This window comes from Sinohyriopsis cumingii, chromosome 5 (assembly GCF_028554795.1).
Source record: "Sinohyriopsis cumingii isolate HCF-2022 chromosome 5, ASM2855479v2, whole genome shotgun sequence".
Classification (NCBI taxonomy): domain Eukaryota; kingdom Metazoa; phylum Mollusca; class Bivalvia; order Unionida; family Unionidae; genus Sinohyriopsis; species Sinohyriopsis cumingii.
This window is the reverse complement of record NC_142965.1, coordinates 106424501-106430905: the sequence shown is the minus strand read 5'-3', so window position 1 is coordinate 106430905 and position 6405 is coordinate 106424501.

Sequence of the window (6405 nt, the reverse complement as noted above, 5' to 3'; positions counted from 1 at the left end):
CTTTGATGGGCGGTTAGATAAAGTTATTCCGAGTGGCTAGGCTAAATAAAGGGGTGTGTTTCCCAAACGAAATTCAATTTTTAAGTAACTTTCTTCGCGACAATAGCCAGACTACGTTTTCGTATGGAAAGGGAATTCTGACTTAGAGATCAGTAAAAGGAAACTCCGAAATCAGTAAACATTACGTTTCTCGTTGAATGGTCCATGGGGATGGGTGACTGGAATGTTTAGGACACGGAACAGAGATATTTGGCTTCATAGAAAACTGAGCGAGTCTCGGAAAAGCATAAGATTTGTCTCAATCACATACAATATGTTCATCGATATAAGTTTGTAATTATTTGCTGAATTTATTCGTTTTGAATCAATACATCTATATGCTGTGAGTTCGGAAGTTTATGGTTTGCATGTATTTGTCTTTGATTATTATACGACTCGTGTATTAGAGGCTATCAATACCTTATTACTCATTCAGATTGTGTGATTATGTGAATTTATCGGTCTTAAATGATTTGTATAGTGTATGCTAGGAATTGATTTTACCCTATCTGGAAATGTTATGTCAAGAAATTGCTCGTTAGCAAATAATGTAGTTAGGACAAGGAGTAAAATCAATTAATTAATTCCGTAATTAAGTTGTGAATTCTTTTAAAGCTAGAAATAAGCGCATGTTAACCGAGATAGTCCAGGTAGTGAACTATATCCCACTGGGGCGCAATAATATATACTTCAATGTCTATTTATGTCGCTGTTCCAGTTAGGAATGCGGTTAGCAGCTAACAAAAATACACTCATTTATTGAATATGGTGTTGTGTGTGTCCAGTTGTGAAATGACAATATTAGGCTTATTAGGTTGAATTACGATAAGCCGAGATATTAGCCTTAGTAGTTTTGAATTAAGATATCTGACATAGCAAGAGTGGGGATTATTGTTCGAATGCAAAAGCACAAAAGCCTGACAAATATTTAAATTGCGTTCTTATTTATTTCGAGGGGGAATAATAGTTTCAGATCTGTACCACGCAGTGGAAAGGGTAACAGACAACCGGGTTACGTACGATTAGTCCGAAGATGCTAGAGAGACAGAGAAAATAGGAAAAGTAAAAGGGCGATTCTGGCCTATCACCATCATTGACTTTGAGAGTACCTGAAGCAGCAAGGTTATGCAAGCATGCTAAGCAAAATGAGTTCTATCGTTTACTCGAAACTATGATGAAATTTGTTTTCTTGGTATAAAACTATGGTATATTACATTTATTATAAATTTGGTAATTATGTTGCTAAGAGAAAGTGTATTCTTCAAATCTCAGGTTCATTTTCATTTTTTAAAAAAATAAATATTTAACTAACTAAATTGTTATATTTTACATACGGGGGCTGGTGTTGTTCTACTATATATATCAGCTCAGATCTCTGTTATTCCATCAGTTCAGTTCATATTTTATAATAGTAATTACTCGATCGGTGCAATAACACTGTGGTCGATCATCTAGATAATGATGCCCAAACCAAATGCCACATAACGAAGAGAACCGGCCCCTAACACGTGTCATACATTTAGTTCTTATACAACTCCTAGGCTTTTAAACAATGTCATACATTGCATTTCTCTACAGTTCCTTGGCTATAAAACAGTGTCATCTATTGAGTTCCTGGGCTATAAAGCACTATACATTTGGACATGTAGCATGTCATTTTATACCATAATATGCAATGTGTACATGTTTAAACAAAACATCCGTTTATTTATGCGAAAGTAGCAAAAGAGACATATTTACTAACTACTAGAAACAGGTTTACTTTTCTAGGAACTGACTGGTTCTTTTCAAATCACTCCCACATCTTATCTCTATCGTATAATTTCGAGTCTCAGCTTTACCAACGTCGGTATATAAGAAAGCATGGCAGTTGCGTGCCCTGGGTCGTTGGTTCTTTCCTGGTTCTTCCTCAACCAAATTTACTGGCCGTTATACATATCCTATCATGCAATACAACAAAATGACACCAAAGCCCGCACAATCAAACTAATCTTCGACTGCATGCTTACTATCCAGAAGGAACTGCGGTAGCTCAGTTGTGTTTAGCGTGCCGGTTTCCCTAGTGCAGAATCAAACTAAGCCCAAAACGAAGTCGGTCAGCCATCGTGGTGTTTTCCTGAAAAAGGCATACATCTCCGTTGTTTTAGGCAATATATACCCATGCATGTGTTTATGCTAAACAACAATCAATCCAGCAAATAAATAATATCTGACTATATGTGTCTTCTAGACTCCAAACACAGTATGAAATAATATGAAGACAGACTGTTATATTTATAACCCTGATCTGCAATATCGGGAAAGTTTTTCTGTGATAGAAAGTTTTTGTCTTTACACCTTCAGGCCTTCCTAGACAAAATTTTCATCCATTCTGAAAATAGTTTTACAAAGGGCAAAAGATTCTCAATTTTAGTATTTAATGTGTGTTTTCTCTTTCTTCTTCGTTGGCGTGGAATGGTGTTGTTGCATTAAAAGTCATTATTCATTAAACGCAATGAATATCAACAAGTTTCTTTACTTGGAGGCCTCCACTGCATACGCTCGTGTATAGTTCCAGTAACAATGTTGGTCAGGGGTTAGGCATTTTCCGTAAATAATAGATATATTGTTAGGTCTGTGAAATGGTGATTGAGGTCTAAGCTACAGACGATGCTCTACGAGCAAATTAGAAGGTTGAATCGAAGTAACTGTGAATATATTCGTCTTTATTTCATATATACAGAGAGGAACTTATGTATTTTGCTTCTGAACATAAGACATTTATAAGTAATAAAATACTCTCCGGTACCATGAATACGCATGGACATCTGCTGTGCTTCGTTGAAAGCCAAGGTCAGTGAAAACCATCTGGAAATATTTGGTATAAGCTCTACCTGCTATTGATTTAGTAAGCTGCCTTGTAACGACGCGAGACTCCCTTTTTGTCTCGTCCACCTAAAGAAGTTGTTGTTGTTGTTGTAGGGTTTAACGCCATTTTTCAGCACACGATAGGCTATACATGGCGGCTAGTATTAATGGTGGAGGGAAAACCCCGGAAAGAACCACCGACCCACGAGAACCTACTGACAAGCTTTCTCATATACCCACATTGGCTGAATCCGAGACTCGAACGCACGTAGACAGAGGTGAGATGGCACTGATCCGTAACTGACAGCGCTTTAGACCACTCGGCCACTCGGGGCCCCCACCTAAAGAAGTAAAGATATGCATAAAAGGAAAGGAAAAAAAGCTGTGATTGATTGATTGATTGATTGTTTGATTGATTGATTTTTAACTGCGCATCGGCACTGTTAGGCTATTTAGCGCCAAACAAAGTGTTATTTCTATAATCTTTTAAAACTTATAAAAGGTCCTATATCGACCAGCGATATAAAAAGAACAAATGGTTAAAATTAAAAAACGGTAAGATGATAACGGTGCAAAATAAAGCTTCCCGATCAACGGGAGATGTAAAAATGATGAATAGGTATTAAAATGGGACGGTATATATGTTGCATAAAACTGCACAAGGTGATAGCATAAAAGTCAGAGTTTAGAGTAAATATTTACGGCTTTCAAGAACTTTATAATACGAGTGATGTTTATATTATCAAAAAGTTCTTTCATGTCATGCACAATGTAATAACGATCGCGCGTAGGTTGTAGGTCAAAGCACTCTATCATAAAGTGCTTGACAGTGAATGGTTCATTGCAAGAAACGCACTCTGGTGGGTCTTCACCTTTTAGTATGTGGGTGTGGGTGATATAAGTATGACCAATTCGGATTCTTGCAATGACTACCTCCTCCCTACGAATGGTTCTGTAGGAAGGAGTCCATTCTCCTAGAGTCGGTTTGATTGCGTGAAGTTTGTTATTTACAGCATCATTCCATGATGCCTGCCACTTCTGACGTAAGAACTTTCTGATACAAGGTTTAAAATCAGTATATGGTATTTTAAAATTAGATGGTTCTTGAGAAAGGGCCATTTTAGCAGCACGATCTGCTTTTTCGTTACCTTTAATACCAATGTGGCTAGGTAACCAAAAGTATATTATATTGTGGGAGACACTCAGCTCGGTATTTTTTACAAGTATGTTTTTCAATAATGGGTTCTCCAGTTTTCTATTGTGTAGTGACTGGAGTACTGATAGCGAGTCGGAGAAGATGATACAGTTTGAAATACGGTTCTTTTCTATATGTTGCAGAGCAAGGTCTATTGCTCTGATTTCGGCTGTAAAAATTGATGCTCCATTTGGTAAGCGAACTTGCGTTGTGTGATTTCCACAAACAAAGGCTACAGCAGCCTTTTCCTCATCCTTTGATCCATCAGTATAAATTCTGGTGTAGTTTTTAAATTCGGTGAGGAGTTCATGGTAAGAGTTGTGGAAGACAGAAGGGTTTGTTTCGGATTTTTTTCCATCGTGTAGCGTAAAACGTACTTTTGGTTGTTTAATTAGCCAGGGTGGTGTTTCGGAGATGGATGTTTTCTGAATTTTAGAAAGATCTATATTTGTAGTGTCAAGGCTGGATGATATTCTAATGCCAAAGGAAGGTATGGCGTTTGGTTTATTTTCGTATAAAGTTTTGTATTTGGGTTGAAAAACAGCCGAAAAAGCAGGATTTAGAGGGTTTGATTTTAATTTGAGAGCATACTGTGCGGAAAGCATTTCTCTACGATGCGATAACGGTGGTTCATTCGCCTCAGCTAGAAGGCTTTCACACGGGGATGTTTTAAATGCTCCCAGAGCCAGTCTTATTCCCTGATGATGAATTGGATCAAGCATTTTAAGATACGATTTTCTGGCTGAACCATACACAACGCAACCATAGTCTAGTTTGGAGCGAATAAACGTTCTGTATAAATTTAGGATGACTTTTCTATCAGCACCCCAGTCAGTGTGCGCTACTACTTTAAGTAGGTTAAGTGCTTTTAAGCATTTAGCTTTTAAGTTCTTTAGGTGTGGAATAAAGGTCAGTTTTCTGTCAAAGATTATACCTAAAAATTTGGTTTCCTGAACAACTGGAATAGGTGTTCCATCCAGCGTGAGGTTCGGTTCATCATGATGTTTTCGTAACTGACAGAAATGCATGCATACCGTTTTTGATTTCGAGAATTTGAAACCGTTTGCATTGGCCCAATTTTGAATTTTGTTTATATTTTGCTGTAGTTGTCTTTCAATTGTATACATGTGCTTTGACCGATAACATATTAGAAAATCATCAACGTATAACGAACAATCCACACCAGGAGTCAAACACTTGGTGATGCTATTAATTTTGATGTTAAAGAGCGTCACAGATAAAATACTGCCCTGGGGCACACCCATCTCTTGCTCGTGCAGATCTGAGAGGGTAGAGCCCACTCGTACTTTGAATTCTCTGTCGGAGAGAAAGTTGGATATGAAAGAGGGCAGACGGCCTTTTAGACCTAGATCGTGCAGGTCATTTAGTATCCCGTACTTCCATGTCATGTCATAGGCCTTTTCTAAATCAAAGAAAACCGCTACTAAGTGTTCTTTCTTGATAAATGCATCTCGAATAAATGTTTCTAGTCTAACCAGATGATCGTTGGTGCTCCGGCCATATCGAAAGAAAAAAAAGCTGTAATTATAAGCCTAATTTACATAGGTTTTGTATGTACATATGTTAAACACTGGGTTTAATATAAAATGTGGATGGATGTACGAGGGACACGGTGACCAAAGCAATGAATATATATATATATATATATATATATATATATATATATATATATATATATATATATATATATATATATATATATATATATATATATATTCCATGAATAAAAAGCTAGTATTATTAAATTCAGTGTGTCCAGTCAATGGCACATGTAAATAAATTTACAGTCATACATAAAAAAGAAAGCAATTCAAGAATTCGTTCAACATTTTTCACTTTCAGTCACCTACATATTCTCTCTCTCCCTTTCTCTCTCTCTCTCCTCTCTCTCCTCTCTCTCCCCCCCCCCCCCCCAATTGCAAACTTAAGTTTCAACTGTGTCTGTATGACTTTGACAACAGATACATACAATTAATTCCGATAAAGGACCGCTCCGGTGGCCTAGTGGTTAGAGCGTCCGCCTCGGATGCGGGAGGTCGTGGGTTCGATACCCGGCCGCGTCATATCAAAGACTTAGAAAAATGGTACTAACAGCTGCCTCGCGTGGCGCTCAGCATTAAGAAGTTAGTTTTAGGACTGGTCGTACTGGTGTGAAGATAATGTGACTGAGTGGGACATCATGCTACATGTCTGCGGTATGATGCGCCTGTCTAGATACCACTATAAACTGTCACACTGCAGACATCGTAGCAATATGACTTAAAAATTGATAAAGCTACGTTAAAAATCCAAATCACACAAAC